Source organism: Cyprinus carpio, chromosome B3 (genome assembly GCF_018340385.1).
Source record: "Cyprinus carpio isolate SPL01 chromosome B3, ASM1834038v1, whole genome shotgun sequence".
NCBI classification, from domain to species: Eukaryota; Metazoa; Chordata; class Actinopteri; order Cypriniformes; family Cyprinidae; genus Cyprinus; species Cyprinus carpio.
Window position 1 is genome coordinate 37,835,752 of NC_056599.1, and position 17,214 is coordinate 37,852,965.

The following is a 17,214-nucleotide window of genomic DNA, read 5'->3' on the forward strand; positions in this document are numbered from 1 at the left end:
TTTTTTCCCGGTTCTCCTCCTCCTCCGCTAAAAAAAAAAATGGCGACTTTCTCTAGCCCGAGGAGGGTGGCGTCATGGGCCCCTCCTTCGCGTAAGTGTTGTCCAATCACATTGTCCAAAGTGCACGCGAAACCCCACCCCGTTATTGTCGTCGTCCAATGAGTGCATCGTGGGGCGTGAGGGGCCGAGGTGCGCGTGCACAGGCCGCCCTCTTCCCATGCAAAATGAAAGATGAGTCGACCTGAATATTTTTAGCAAATATCCCTGATGAGAAACTCATGTTTTCGAAACGCGCTAACCAGATGAATGATGAATTATGAAGTAAAGGGATAAATGAATTGAAGGTTGTGTTGGAAGAGGACTTTATAAATATATGACAGTCAGATTACCTGCCTGTAGCGTTAACATGGGTAGGTACTGTATGAGGTTACCTCTAATGGCACAGATGCTACAACGTGTCAAATCGCCTGAAATATAATAATAATAATATATCTTTATCTGACCCTCAAACTCTAGCACTCTCTATTCTAATTCTATTCTTTAAAAAAAATGTCTCTTTTAGACTTGCACTCTATTCATTTACTAATTACTTTTTTTTTAAAGTAACACTAGCCTCTCTTTCTTGTTGTATTCTATTTGTTTTCTTTTTATTTATTGAACAATTAACAAAAAGCAAAAAAAAAAAAAAAGGCCTCTAACACTATCTTGCTCTATTATTTTTCTATTCTATCTGTTTTCTTTTTATTATATAATAAAAAAAAAATCTTGCTATGTGTACTGCATTAAGCTAACAGAGACTTGTTATAGCTCTTGCATATCTTTGCTCTTTTGTTAGTTTTGATTGCTTCCATTGTCCTCATTTGTAAGTCGCTTAGGATAAAAGCTTCTGCTAAATGACTAAATGTAAATGTAAAATAATAATAATTTGTCATGTCTAGAATCCTTTAAGCAAATACTTAGCGAGGTTATTATATTTAAAAAGGTAATCCATTTATTATTTTATTTTTTGTTTGTTTGTTGTTGTTGTTGTTGTTTTTACTTGACATTCAAATAAACATTTAGTGAAATAAAATAGAGAAAAAACTTGAGCTTATTTTATTTCAACTAATAGCCAGGTCAATAAACAGCTATGAAAACTATTTAGAAATATATAAAAAAAAAATAATCATAAAAAAGTGAATGAAATAATAAAAATGACAAATCACACACCAGAATTACTAAAGCTTTAAATAAAATTAAAATAATATAAAGTCAAATAATTAAATGTATAAATCCTATAAAAAAGTATCTCAGTGACAGGCCTACTAAAATAACCTGATACTTAGAAAACATTAGTTAAACATACTTGTTTTGACACTGTTCTTTGTATTACCTTATTTATTAGTAATTTTTTCTTAAATGTTGATGATCTACTGGTCATGAATATTTCATCAACACATAAGATCAATAGTCCACCAGATGGTGTAATATATATTTTCTTGATCCACTGAGTTTTACTGCATTCATTCTGCAGAATTTAGACAGCTATAGTCCAGTCAGCAGAGGGTGCTACAGTTAAGACAAACCAAGCAATTGCAAATCCACTGAAGCCACAAAGCTACAACTACTGGCAGCTTATTGAAGATTGTACTTGGATGGCACATTCAAACCTTTTAGGTCAGTGTGGGACAAGTTACTCAGCTGGGTAAGCAGTGATGATTTGAAAGTAGGGTACTGTTAACATAAAAGCTGGGTACCTGGAGAGTCTGCCATTAAAATTAATGAAGCCCATTCTATTTTAGGGCTGAAGCTTCTTTCAAATTGCACCAACAGCATAATGAAGACATATTACCAAAATGGCCTTATAGAAATCAGACCTAAAAGTACCTAAAATACATAAATTTGACCAATTGTTGGAAAGATTCTATTCTATTCTATTGTTTGGGGGCTGATTGTGAAAAATACCATTGCCAAGGCCTAACTTCCAATGCAAGGTTCATCTACCAAATTTTCATCTAACAACAATATAAGTTAATCTAACAACAGTGGCACCAGTCCAAGAGTCTGGTATCCAAGATATTACTGTCAACAAAATAAACTTATTTTAATAAATAGTGACATGCCTAACACTCTTAAAATAGCTTAGGAATATCTGCTGTATCATTTCAAAGACCTCAAAACAATTTTAAACTAAACAAATGGATCTCTATTCAAGAATCCAACACTAATGATTGTGTCTCCTCTTAAACATCACATACACCCATATTTTTCACATTTCACAAACAGGCCTATGTCTCATTTGTATTGTTTGGATTGGTCACCTCAAGCAGGAAGTGCACCTGGCACACCTCCGTCATCAAGGTGGGTGTCTTAAACAAAGAAGGTGACATCATAAGGGAAATGTGGAGCCCAGTTGGTCAGTCACTGATGGAGGCGAGAGGAACTTAGATGAAAGATCAGTCATGATTAGCTCATTATATCTTGTGCTGAGTGATGACAACAGCATCAAAGACGCCTGTGTGTTAATGATGACTGAGGAAATGAGAATGGAGCCACAGTTTGTAAACAAGGTGTTAAAATTAAACAAGAGTAAACAGACACTTGTTATCCTTGTACTGAACTCAGAAAAGAAAAAGAAAAAATAAGAAGAATAGTATTTATAACAAGTGTTGGTTGATTTTTTTTTATCCATATCTGACCAGAAAGAACATTTAAGTTGTCTGAATCAGCCCTAAATAAATGTGAACCCTTCAGCAGGTAGACGCACCTGCTAATATGTAGGAAATATCGTTTCCCTGGCAATGGGCGGAGTGACTGATGATCCAAGTCTGGCGTGCCTCACCCCTCCCGGGACCGCGCCTCCCCAAGGGCTAAAATGAGTTTCTGCCCCTTTAAGAAGTTGAGCTGTCCAGCACAGCTGGGATTTCAACACGGACAGATAGCGCAATGAAGAGCAGCGTCGACCCGTCATCATGTGCACCGGGCTTTCGAGGACTGCCTGTCCGCTGCGACTTTTTTGCCCTCTGCATCCTTCTTTCCCCACGCAGCAGCCTATTTCGGGTCAGCAGAGACTTTTATATCCTCTATCTTTTCTGAACTCATGGAAATAGCCTCTGACTGCATTATTGCTGTATTTCACATGGAATCGAATAATTTTAAGATGCGGCAACAGTGTGGAGATATTTGGTGATGTTGGATGTCCCATGCGCAATTACGCATATCTTGTTATTGGGTGTATGTTTAACAATCACGTTGCAGGTTGTCTGAATTAAATCATTATATGTTGAATGTGGCATTTTAAAATAGATCTAAAATTAATTATTTAAATAAGGAAGACTTTTTGTCTGCTCTTAAAACGTAGCTACAGGTAACACAATTAGATGTAATTTAAGTTTTTTTTTCCTCTCTCTTTTTTAGTTGTTATATTTTTTAAACATTGATGTGTCTAAAATATTTCAATAGTGTGCTGCTGGTCGATTATTGGCGTTGAGTGCAGCGCAGAGTATGGATCCAGATGTCTTCCGATGGTTTGGCACCGCGTCCTTGCCCTCGCACTACCTGATAATTAAGATCTTTCTGGCTTATGCTCATATGACTTTGCTCCACTGGTGTTTATAAGAAGAATCCTGCACGTAAAACACTCTGCAATTGGTTTTTATTTAAGAGTGCTTACTTAAGTTTGTTATGCGCCACAGTAGCGTAAGCCAAGGGCGCTCAGACTAGTCTACTGAGTGACTGGGGAAAGAGCACGACTAACAAGACTATTCAAATTAGGTATTTAAACACATATTCAAAGCACATGTGCCATCACTCGGGCATTCTAGAAGAAGAAGAAAAAATATTTGTTGCCCTAAGTTTTAAAATAGCCTACATTAACTTTAGTGTCAAAGTTTAAACTCTAAAAACTTATTTGAAATTGGGGTGAGATAAATAATTGTGACAAGTTAAACAAAATATGTTTTATAACATTATGATGAAAACGTTTTACACTGTGTCTGATGTTCTAAAAGGCCTTGAAGGTCTATTTTAGTGTATTTTAAATATATGGTGTTTGTGAACAAATAAAAAAAGAATGAGAGGTTTCAAATTAAGTAGTATTAGTGACTGTAGTGTGCATGTTATCGTTAGCCTTACAGGTCGCGAGCCACTGGTCTATCTGCCCGGTCCATTTGCCAACGAGCCTCCGAACAGTAAAGCGCACCTGAAGCAATGCGAGCAGATGACTCTGACGCGCCGGCAAAAGCGCTTGTGCCGGCGAGAACCAGGACTGGCGGAGACTCTGAGGGAATCTGTCCGCCTCAGCCTCCTGGAGTGCCGCTATCAGTTTCCGCAACGAGCGCTGGAACTGTAGTATGGATGGCCGTGGAAGCCTTTTAAAACGAGGTAAGATATATGAGACTTGACTTTAAAAGCAAAAACATTTCTGTAAAAAAAAATTAACAAATATAAAGTGTTATTAACATTGCTTTTGTCATCTCAAGCTAAATGTACAAATGTTTTGTGAACTGTTTTACAATATGTTGGAATATGATAATGACAGTTCAGCCATTTTTATCCTTGCGCTCAAGGTCATTTGTTGTTTATGGAATGGTTCATAATTTTAATAAGATTTTTTTTCCAAATAAAATGGTATGCCCATTTAAAGATAGATAGATAGATAAATAGATAGATAGATAGATAGATAGATAGATAGATAGATAGATAGATAGATAGATAGATAGATAGATAGATAGATAGACTACTGGTCTTTTTTAACTGGAAACAGAGTTGACGACAGTCCAAATGGAGAAGGAAAACAAAACAATTGATTTATAATTAATTAAAATGAAATTAAAAAAAAAGTTATTTGATGTTTGTTTCGTTAGGAATTTATAATATCACATAGTAAAAATTATAAAAACGTTTTCATTGTTGAAGCAATTGTTTAATGTTAACATGGAACAAAAAGAAACCGAATCTTGTGAGTTTAAAACCAACAAAACACAATTGTACAATTTGCTGTTTGGTAGCCTTAAATTAGTCAGTACTACTTATATATTGTCAGAAAGGGGATGTTTTAGCATTAACAACTATGCAGAAACCTCCATGTGGTGCCTGCTTCCAAACGAGCCTGTGCGTAATGTGCAGGATGTGAATGTGAAAGCCATGCGTAGGTCAGTCCGCTGGTAATTAGGGACTTGGGAAGCGCGGAATCCCTTTGCGGTGAGGCCTCGCGGGGCCAGTTAAAGTATTTTTATCTCGCGGAAAAGCGCCCCAGTTCTCAGAGGAAAAGGGCGGCGTGCTCGCGCGCTTTCATCTGACAGAAAACTTAGTCAAAATAATAATTAATTGGATCAAAAATACACGCCTTGCCTCAGCTCTGATCTAAGCAAACAATAATACGAGCCTGCGAGCAGGGATTATGCTTAAAGGATCGTGACAACATACTGCACTTACACACTTAATTGGAAAAGTTGTATAGTTCATGTTAGGGTTTCATTTATACCTACAGGCATGATAAGGGTGGCCTTTTCGTTTAAAGTCGAGTTTTAAATAATAAACTTGGTAATAGAAATGTATTTCAAAAGAAAAATAACACATAGCTACAACCAAATATCCAATATATTTATGTTATTGTGGACATTTATATAGCTACTAATATCCACTTTGTTATCAGTTATCAAAACTGTTTTAGAAATGCATTATTTGCAATCAGAGATGATTGTTTTTTATTATAGCCCTATTAGTTAATTCCTACAAAGTGCTCAGTATTTAGCTTGTAATGTGAACTCCTCATGTCGCCCCTATGAGGTTACCTATTACATCAAATATTTTATTACGTTAGTACTGATATGCCTGGAGTCCTTATTTCCATGTATGTTATTTAAAACATTTATCAAAAGCACAAATAGGCTGATTCTATTATGTGTACGACTTTTTAAAAGCTTTAAAGCAGTTGCTCAGTGCTAATTTATGAATGCATCACTTCATCAGGCTTTAAAGAGACGGCCTTCCTGCTCGCGGTGGTGTCGTCAGCAGCGTTGTCTCACGCGCTGGCCAAAGCGTGCAGCTCGGGGCGCATGGAGCGCTGCACCTGCGACGATTCTCCTGGTCTGCAGCACCGCGAGGCCTGGCAGTGGGGCGTATGCGGGGACAACCTCAAATACAGCACTAAGTTTCTCAAGAAATTCTTGGGGGCAAAAACGGGTCAGCAAGGACCTGCGAGCCCAAATCGACGCTCACAACATTAACGTCGGCATCCGGGTAAGACGCAAAATATTAACAGGCCTAGGCCTATATATATAAATATATATCATGGACGCTTTTAAGAGTAAAGTTTACAAAGGGGGTTTTCGTACATAAGGATGGTTCCCAAGTGAACCATTCTTAAAATAACAATTTTTGTCTTAATTTGCAGAACATGTAAATAATCTAAACAACCTTTTTGCACTATAAAGAACCTTTTGTAGAACTTGAAGGATCCATGGATTCTTCATTGAATCCTTTATAAAACCTTTATTTTTAAGAGTGTAGTCTACATGATCCAGTGTCCTCCAAAGCTCATATAGAGAACATCTGTAAGGGTTAACTCTCTCACAGACACTATACCGTCCTCTCTTGGTTGATGGGGTGCGGTCTTCATTGTTGCCCAAAGGAGAGTTCAGCAAGTGGGGTGAGGCAGGTAGGTGAGCAGGTATTGGCCAGCTCTCTAGAGCCAGGTGTTCCTTCCCCTGGTCCAGGCATGACAGCGCTTGCTGTGGAGGCCCTCTTCAAAATTAGAGGTCTCCCATGAGGGCGATTATGCAGAGGCCTCTGTAATATACAAGCATTTTTTTCATCTACTGTATGCCTCCCGCTCTACCAGTCTCACAGCTGCCGCTGCCACCACCGTTGCCGCTCTCCCAGACTTTCATAAATCCTCATAACATCCCTCAAAACAGTTTGTTACCAGGAGACTGGCAGCCTCAGGGAAAGACAGAGGGAGCGAAAAAGGGGGAAGGTTTACGAGGTTCACAGAAAGAGTAAGAAAAGAATGGCTGGACAAACTCGGATCTTATCTTATCAGTCTCCGGTTTTGTTGTTTCCCACAGTTGACACCTCAGGCCACAGATGGCGGTTAACAAAAACAAGCAAAGGTGGCTGAGGTCTTGTTTTCCCCTCCCTTTCAGATTTTTCTCCGTTTCCTCGCTTCTCCTCTGTATTGCTCATGTGGCCCTGGGGTGGGAGCTCATACCTGTGTAGGGTGGAACACCCCCATCGACCATTTGACCTCCCCATCTCCCCTTGGGCCCTTTTAGATAGACTGATTTGGTCTGCAGCTACTCCCGCAGTATATGTGAAATGAAGAGAGGAGGATGAGTAGGAGAAATAGATCAACAGTCAGCAAGTAAATAATGTGATCTGGCTCCCAAACTCAGAAAACCAATGCTTCAAAATTGAAAATGGAGAGCGAGAGAGCAAAAGAACCTAGATGTGTTGATCTGAGCATAGATCAGAGATGGTGGTCTTCAAGAGGTGCAGGTCAGAGTTGAAAGACCGCCAGCTCAGGCATTCCCCCTGCATCCATCATCTACACCAAGTCAACCCAATGTTTTTAGCTCAGGGCTATGGAGTCCCAGAGTATCAGTGGAATTACTTGAACAATTTATAATTTTGGATAACATGCTGGTCCACTTTTACAACTTCTATGTTTATTTCCCTCCCCACTATTGGGGATATAATCAATAACAATATATTAATGTGACTTCCCAAACATGTAAAATAGTTCTCTCTAGGCCAGTGGTTCCCAACTTTTTGGACTCTAAGGCTCCCAACTGTCCACAATGATATTTGAAGGCCCCATGAATTTTTCAGTTGTTCATGATTCTTGGTTAAGAATTGAGAAGTGGGATTAAAAAAACATGCTTACTCACAATATCTAACCGATTAAACATAAAAAAGTATATTCATTTGCACATTCAAAGCCATTGGAGCTTTAAGATTTGAATTTACATGACTTTTTAGGTCTAGAAATTCTACTTTTAAAACTAAGGTACCTTATATATTCCCATTTTATAAGGCCACAGAAAATCCTGCTTCCTCAAAGAAAAAAAAGTTTTTGACACAGTTTGAGACAGAAATATCTTGAATTGTTTTTTATTTTTTATTTCAAGTCATTTTAAGTCATCTTGAGGCCTCCTTGGAAGTTTGCTGAGGTCCCCAGTCACCCTCAGTCACTGATCTAGGGCCCTTTTACACCAATGCAATATGAAATAAATTAAAATAAATCACCAACGAAAGGCCTGATCACATCAAGGGTTGAAACCACTCAGTGGATTGGGATTTGGACATATGACTAAAAGCTTAGGTTTATACTTTATTTTAAGGTGTCCTTGTTACAGTGTAATTATACATTTAAGTACTGAGTAATATTAATTAACTACATGTACTTACTATATGGTTAGGGTTAGGATTAGGGTTTGGCTTTTGGTTACTTGCATGTAATTATGCGTATTTTATTGTTATTATGATAGTAAGTACATGTAACATGTTTGACAAGGGCATCTTAAAATAAAGTGTTACCAAAATATATATTTTATAGGCTGGCACATTTTATCACCAGACATGAAAACATAATCGCTGAAGTGTGAATAGCTTTACAAAAATGTATTGTTTCTCTTTAAAATCTTATTCAGTACCAAACATCCATGTGAAAAAGTCATAGCCAATCCAATAAGTGAGACCAAACTTCAGCATCCCATATTGAATCCTCTCCTCAGATTTCTAAGTTTCTGTTTCATTTTCACAGGATCATAGTGTTGTATTTGGCATACTGTGTTCATGTCTTCACCTCTGTCTTTTCATTTCCTCTCAGGCGGTGAAGAGTGGTCTTAAGACTACTTGTAAGTGTCACGGTGTCTCCGGTTCTTGTGCTGTGAGAAACATGCTGGAAGCAGCTCTCCCCGTTTCAAGACACAGGCCATCTGCTGAAGTATCGCTATGACACGGCCGTTCGAGTGCATAGTGTCACCAACTCTGCCACTGGAGAGACCGAGCTGGCAAGCCCACGGCGTCACGGCAACACAGGTCCCCGTCTGCGGCCCACCGAGCTGGTATTTCTGGAGGAGTCGCCCAGCTTTTGCAGGCCATCGCGCTACTCCCCCGGGACGGCTGGCAGACCGTGTTCAAAGGACACCAGCTGCAGCAGCCTGTGCTGTGGACGGGGCTACAACACGGCCCTCCACCTCACCACCCTCTCCTGCCACTGCCAGGTCCGCTGGTGCTGTCACGTCGAGTGTCAAACCTGCCTCCAAGAGGAAGAGGTCTACACTTGCAAGAAACACTGATAGCAAAGAAGGAGACTGAGAAGACAAAGTGGAAATTGAAGAAGGTTGAGGATTGTTAATGCGCCGGCTAGACGGCTAGTAGAATTGTGAGAAGTTTGGAGGTTGTGATAAGGAAAAAGATCTGCCAGTCTTAACTGGCTTAGTTGTGATGGATAAATCACTTTCTTAAACTCTGGGCTCCCACATGGAGTTCCAAAAAAACGTTCAGGAGGAACATGTTCATTTAATATGACCAATCTGAACAAGCATATATAAGTGCCTTTGACAGTTCTTCCAGCATTCCTCCACCACCCCAGCTCCACCTTCTTGATTGGTTACCATGGAAAACCAGTCAAGGAAATCTTACTTTTGTTCTTCAGCTCAAAACCCTTTAAAGTGGACAGCAAGCAAAATATGTATACTTCCTCTTCATTAAAGATTACACAAACCCAGCAACTCATTACACGAGTGTGGGCAAACCTGGCCATGGGTCCCAGAGTATTTGTGAGATGGTCAAGGAAACTAAATGGGATGTTCCATATTCTCCCTGGGAGGGTTGCCTGTTGAATGGTCTGTGTTGATCACACACTGATGGCAATGGACTAGAGATCTGCGATGTGTAGTTATACTCAAACTGATAGTTTGGAAGTGAGATGGCGGTCTGATCACTTATATTTCTGACTGCTTGTACTGTATATCTCTCTATTGCTCTGAAAGTCCACATATGGCTTCAAAATATACTGAGAGTATGAAGCGCTTATGAATGCATTTATTTGTGAATATTATAATAGTCTTTTATATGTAGTGAAGAAAGTACTTGCGTCTGTTACGGTATTCACAGTTATAATGCATATCAAAGATATATTACAAAAGGAGGGGAGAGAGGTCATGCTGATAAACTGGAAATCTACTGGGACACAGTCTACTTTTAGACTTCTAATGAATGTTAGAGAAAGTTATATAATCAGAAATGTTTTATATATTGAATGGCCATTAAATGGCTGTATCTGGTAATAGATAGGAATGTATTTATTGCAATTTGATAAAAACTGATCAACTGCTGCACCAACTTCGAGTAAACTTACTGGTGTATTCCAGACTGCATTCACAAATGTACACCCTTTTATTTACATTTGCCATATTGCTGCATGATTTCCTGCTTTTCTGTTTAGAAGTATGCCAAAAACACAAGCATTAGGGATCGGACAGAACAAAGTGTGTCATTACAGCATGACCCAAACGTCACCTCTCCCTACAGCTGCATATAGTGTGTGCAAACATCTGGGCTTCTGAGTATGTAGTATTTATTCTACGGTTTCCCATCAAGGGCAATGAGAGTGAGTATGTCCCATCCAGAACAAAAGAAAACATCTCCTTTCCTAGTAAGTAAGGCTCTCTGGCCTATAAATTCTATAAGCCCTTTCATGTGTATGAAGCCTCTTGATAAAGTCCATTCCAGTCCCTTATTAGCCCATTACCAATCAGAGCAAATAACAGTGCTTTTTCTTCAGAATGTGCTGAAAGCAGAAAGAGTTGAAAGAAGGTATGCTGGATGCCCAATTGAGGCCTTTGTTACAGGGATATTTAAATCCTTTTTTTTGTAGTTTTGTAGTTTTTTGTTTATTTTAGCTTCATTTTTTTTATATTGTATTAATTTTGCTGTTTTCAGCTCAATTTTTGTTTGTTTGTTTTACAGTTCTTAGCTGTTTTGTTTTGTTTTGTTTTGTTTTGTTTTGTTTTTTTTTTTTGTTTTTTTGTTTTGTTTTGTTTTGTTTTGAAGACCAAATACGAGTGGAAATGTTGAAAATCAGTTGTGTAGGTGCACTGCACATAAAGGCACATTTGAACTCAGACACAAAGTATTACTCATAAATATTTTCTGTTAAAATTAAACATTACATGCATTTATTCACTTAACAACTGAAACTCAAATTTAAAGTATGAGAATGTGAGACCGTCTGGGAAGGCAGAAGTGTGTGTGTGTGTGTGTGTGTGTGTGTGTGTGTGTGTGTGTGCATGGTGATTCTGGGAAGGCAGAAAACTGCAGTAAAATTGGCCACATCAATCAAGTGAAAGAAAGTCCAAGCATTCAGTGACATGCCATTCAGCTGAAGCATTTGTAATGTCTAAAATGTTTGCTTCAAGAGGGTTTCACTCTGACTTGAAGTTCATATGCATGATATGAAAGCTTGCTCCTGTAATCGATTCAGTTTCTATGAAAGAGACTTTACTGAAGAAAGAGAGTTCTCACACTGAGTCAGCACATGCAAATATCTGAAACCCCAACAGTGGCTGTGAAAATCCAAATGAGATTGTTTCCTACATCTGAGTGTATGTGTGTGGATGTGAGCGTGTTTCTCTGCTGCAACTTATGAAATGGTAACATTTATAGCACAGACATCTGCAATGAACCCTCTGTCACCCTGCGGGTTATGGAGTCTATGTGTTTGTTTGTGTTGTCATAGCTTTTAACAGTGTAATGTTTCACTTTGTGATTTCACACCGGGGATTTTTTCTACTACCTCACCCGGTCTATGGGGGAAATTAAATACTAAGATGTTTTTTTCTTACTAGATATTTAAGACAATGCTTCTTTTAAAAGCTTTAGCCAGACATACAGATGCATTTACTATACATTTACATTAATACTTTTTTTTTTTTTTTTTACTTTTGTGACCTATTTCCTTATTTAAGAACCAATTTATCATATTCAAATAAAATACTACATTTGTAAAAATGGTGTCTGACATTTGTCAACAGATTGACCTCTTTAAATTAAATTTAGAAATGCATGACTTCCTTTCTGTCTCTTGCTTTCTCTCTTTCTCTTTCTGTGTTTGTGGTTGCACACCTGTCCAGAGCTCTGCACGCAAACACCTGCTCTCTAGTTAAATCACAGCTAATCATAGAGCTGATGGATCCTGACCTGCAGTATTTTCCTGTCACTACTCTCAACTTGAGCCTCATTCTAATTTCACTCACCCAAAACATATACAAATAGTTGAGCTTGCACATGATGTGCCACTGCCACACTGCATGCACACACACATACACACACACATTCACACACACAAAACCTAAGTAATGGACACCAGGAATCTGGCACGAGGCAATTGAGTTTCTTATAGTTCACCTACTTTCATAATAGTGTAGCTTTCCAGTAACAAAGCTAATTTATGAAAGGCTGTTGTAAATATCTAGGCCGGGAGAATAATCAAACAGGCTCACCTCAATGGTCCTCTATCCCTCTCACATATGTAGCATATAAAGTTAGATTCACTTAAATTAAGTGAATTAACTTATCCTTATGAACTTATCCTTATGAACTTATCCTTATCATCTCTCATCTTCATCACTCTCACATACAGTGTTGGGAAGTCTGATTCATTCTAGCGAATAGGTTCAGCCTTAAAGGGATAGTTCACCCAAAAAACGAAAACTCTTGTCATTAATTACTCACCCTCATGTCATTCCAAATCCATAAAACCACTGTTAATCTTCGGAACACAAATTAAGATATTTTTGATGAAATCTGAGAGCTTTTTTAACCCTGTATAGAGAGCAGTGCTTAAGGTCCAGAATCGCACGGACATTATTAAAATGTTAAAATGTCCATGTGACATCAGTGGTTCAACCCTAATTTTATGAAGCTACAAGAATATTTTTTGAGCGTAGTACAGGAAAGTTTGACTTGGATTAATTGTAGTAAATCGATTCATACAAAACGTTCCTTCACTCTCATGTAGAGTTGAAATGTCCTATTCATTTCAGCGAATCGGTTCATAATGATTCGCTCTCATATGTAGCATTGGAATGTTAGAATAAGTCATTTATTTGATTTATTTATTGACGGCATTTAATTTAACCACATTAAACAAGAAAGATTCACCAATTCTAGTTCCTCTATAAGTTTTTGACTTGGTTATGTAATGTTTGTTGTTGTATAAGAATAAATTTATGTCCACAATAGATTGTCCATTGTTTGTAATCCATTCATTGCTTTTGAATGAGGGAAATACATAACAAAGTATCATTGGATATTTATATATTTTAATTATAAAAACATATCTATGTTAGTTATCGTCAATATAGAACTTAGTCATGTACTGTTAGGCATCATGTTGAATTTAACACAAAAGAAAACAAAGCTTACAGTCTAATGGCCACACACTATCCCCTAGAATATGTACTCAAACTCAAAATATGTAAAACATTTATTACGTCTTTGACTACTGAAAATTGCAAAAATTAAATTTGGCACTACCCTGACTAAAGTCTATAGTTGGCTATTTTTGTGTTTGTATAGTGCAGCTAACTACTTCTTCAAAACAGCAGCTTGACAGCAGAACTCTGCAAAAGTTCCAAATATGTCCATAGAATTGGAACACCCATCATTCATAAAGCCCATTGTACTGTATGTTAATTTATTAAATAATATGTTAATTTATTAAATATGATCCTTCTTTCGGCTTCCTCTAAGAGTGGTCTCAGATCTAATTTTACCACATTTAAATCCATTCCACAGATTTCCAACAAAAAATCACAGAAAAGAGTCTCCAGATACCGTCTGGCCCTTGTGACATCCATAAGCTGACCCATCACAGAACTCATATGCTTGTACACAGCACTTTATTATCTGAACATTAAAGCATGCGTGCATTGCTGTGTTTGATGTGTCTAAAGGTAATAGCCCCCAATCAGACTCTCCCATTCTCTGTTTAGACATAATGAGAATAATAGTCGTGCTCCATCAAACAGATCTGTGCTTTCACTGTCTGCCCAGATCATCAACCCAGACCTCGTCTAATGACTGTTTATCAGTACTTACCTTTATTAAAGACACACAGAAAAAGGTTGGAGGTGAAACGGCCCAAAGATTTCATGTTTACAAGACAACAGCCACGTCATATGGCGGCTTTGTGAATAAAAGCTGATTTGATACAAAACAAAAGTCTAAAAAACAGTTAACTTAAGCCTCGTTGACTATACATTTAAGCACATAAACAGATGCATGCATGCTTCAACAAAGGAATGTCTAACCCTTGGGGCATGTCAAGGGGAGAAAGGTAGAGTTCAGACAGAAGGGAGGAATGAAGAATGAGGTGAGTGAGTGAGTGAGTGTATGGATGAAGAAATGAAAAATGTGCAGCAGAGAGATGGCTACTTTGTAAATACGTTACTGTTTGACGTTGGTTTCACAGAGAAGGGACAGGGCTGCAGATGAATATGATGCTATGGTAAACCGCAGGGGGTCTGTGAGGGATGATACAGCACTAGTTTAATAATGAATCCTAAAGCCTTCATTTCCCCAAAGCCCAGCGTCCTCAGCCTTCTTCTCACGCACACATCCCCTAGAGAGAGGCTGCAACGCGGGAGACAGTGTGTGTGTTCCTCAATGAGTGGCTTTGATGTGTGAATTTTCATCCTTATCATTTTTCTTTTCAGTTGCATATGCAAGCGTGTTCGTGTTGTGGATATTTAAATATTGACTATTCGACTATGTTTTACTGTAATCATAATGTGTGTGTGATGTAATACTGTTTTGTTTAGTCAGCGAGGTCAAGCAGGTAGGTCTGTTTACCCCTCTTGGGACAAGACGCTTTATCTGCCATCTTCATTCTGGATAGAAAACAGACACAAATAGCATAAAAATACCAGTTAGCTCTTTGATAAATTACAAGTAAACTAAATCTTTAAATCTCATTTTCAGGCTCATGACAAGATAAAATACTGCAAACCAGCCAAAGACAGTGATATGTAAAAGATTTATGTATGTGTGTGTGTGTGTGTGTGTGTGTGTGTGTGTGTGTGTGTGTGTGTGTGTGTGGTGTGTGTGTGTGTGTGTGTGTGTGTGTGTGTGTTTGTGTGTGTGTGTGTGTGTGTGTGTGTGTGTGTGATTGTAAGATAGAAACGTCATACAAGTTTGGGAATTTTCATTTTGGGGTGAACTATCCCATTCTTTTTTCTTTGGGTGAACTAGCACAGTCTTAAAAATAATGGTTCTAAAGGATTGTACCAGAACCATTTTCGGGTTTCCCAAATCATTTTTCAGTGAACAGTTCTTTTCTACCATTCTATTCTTAGTGTAAAGAACATTTTTTAACCTTAAATAACCTTTTCCACTATAAAGAACCTTTCTGAAAATGAAAAGCTTTTAATTGATGTTAAAGGTCCTTTTTGGAACCATAGATGCAAATAGAGAAACTTTATTTTTAAGAGGTCATGTATAGAGTATATATTTTCATAAATATTATTTTCTGTTGCTTAGCAAATGTCCTTTATCCATAATGGCTTACATAGTTTTACATTGATTACTGGTTTATGTGTTACCTATTGGAACAAACTTATGCTTAGTTCTTTAGCCTTGAGCAAGAACAAATTTCTATGAATTTGTTGCCTTATGTTTTGCTATGAACCCTACAAGACCACCACATGAATACTAAAGGAAAGAAAAAGAGCCTCGCAGAAGAACACAGGAGCGTTTTCATTTGAAACGATAAGGAGAAATTTAATAAAAAGGTATTGTCTGTAAAGTTTCTGTGAGTGAGTGAGAGAGAAGAGGGAATAAGAGAGAGAGAGAGAGAGGTGGACGATGGCACAGGGTAAGAATTTGGAATGTGAAATGAGTAATGTTATTGCTCAACCCACATCACAAAGCCACAGTGCCTGGAGCTATGACAAGCTGAGTGCATATCTCCATACCTCCATCCATCCCTTCATCCCCTCATCTCTCTGTACTTTTTGCATTCTTTATCCCTTCATTTGTCCAGCTGTCTATAATTATGGGTATTGTATCTGTTTTAAGTTAAAGATTGAATCTAATATCAAGTCCCTATAGAGTACGTATTACGGGGAAATACAAAAGTGGCTTTCAAAGAACGCCAATAGGCTATACAGCACTTTTCAGTGTTTGTGTGAGTGATAAATACCAGTTTGTCGCTTGTCCTAGTTTGCATGTTTCAGACAGACCTTTAGTCTGTGTATTCTAATGGTGGAGATCCGACTCTTTCTGTTACATAGTTACACCAAATGACTGCCTTTATGAGTGAGTCATTTAAAGGGGTGGTTCATTGTGATTTAACTTTTTTAAAGTTAGTTAGTGTGTAATGTTGCTGTTTGAGCATAAACATCTGCAAAGTTACGAAACTGAAAGTTCAATGCAAACGGACATTATTTTAAAATTCTGGCAGTTTAATGTCTACAAAAATGACTGGTAGGGACTACAACAAGTTACTTCCCGGGTTTGTTACGTAACAAACCCAAATAAACCCCGCCCTCAGGAAAAGGCAGCAAAGAGGGCGAGGCCATGCTGCGCTGCTTTAGAGAAGAGGAAGCGAACACTAGAGGTCCACGTAAAAATCTATTTCTATATAAATTGCGATTCTGGCTTCTAATGATTCTAATGGATTCACAAGTTTCAAAATCAATATTCTAAAGCAGCGGTTCTTAATACTGTTTCTCGCGTCCCCCTGCTCTGCACATGCTCTGCATCTCTCACTCTCTCTCTCTCTCTCTCTCTCTCTCTCTCATTCAGCTCAAGTCTAACAATAAACTGTTCCAATTATACACTTATTTTCACATAGCTATGAGAAGCATTATACATGGACATGCAGTTGGCCTACTGTATTAAAGCTTTAATCAGGATAAAAACATATATTAAAAGCTAGCATAAGCAGTAGCGTTTACAAATAGCAACATATCTTAAAGTATGAGACAACAACAAACAAAAAACATAGTGACATACAGCCAAGTATGGTGACCCATACTCAGAATTCATGCTCTGCATTTAACCCATCCAAAGTGCATACACACAGCAGTGAACACACACACACCATGAACACACACCCAGAGCAGTAGGCAGCCATTTATGCTGCAGCACCCAGGGAGCAGTTGGGTGTTCGGTGCCTTGCTCAAGGGCACCTCAGTCGTGGTATTGCCAGCCCGAGACTCG

General features: G+C 38.2%; 1 pseudogene; it reads left to right on the forward strand.

Moving 5' to 3' along the window:
• Positions 1-3,629: 3,629 nt before the first annotated feature.
• LOC122136601 lies at positions 3,630-9,604 on the forward strand (annotated as a pseudogene).
• Positions 9,605-17,214: the final 7,610 nt, after the last annotated feature.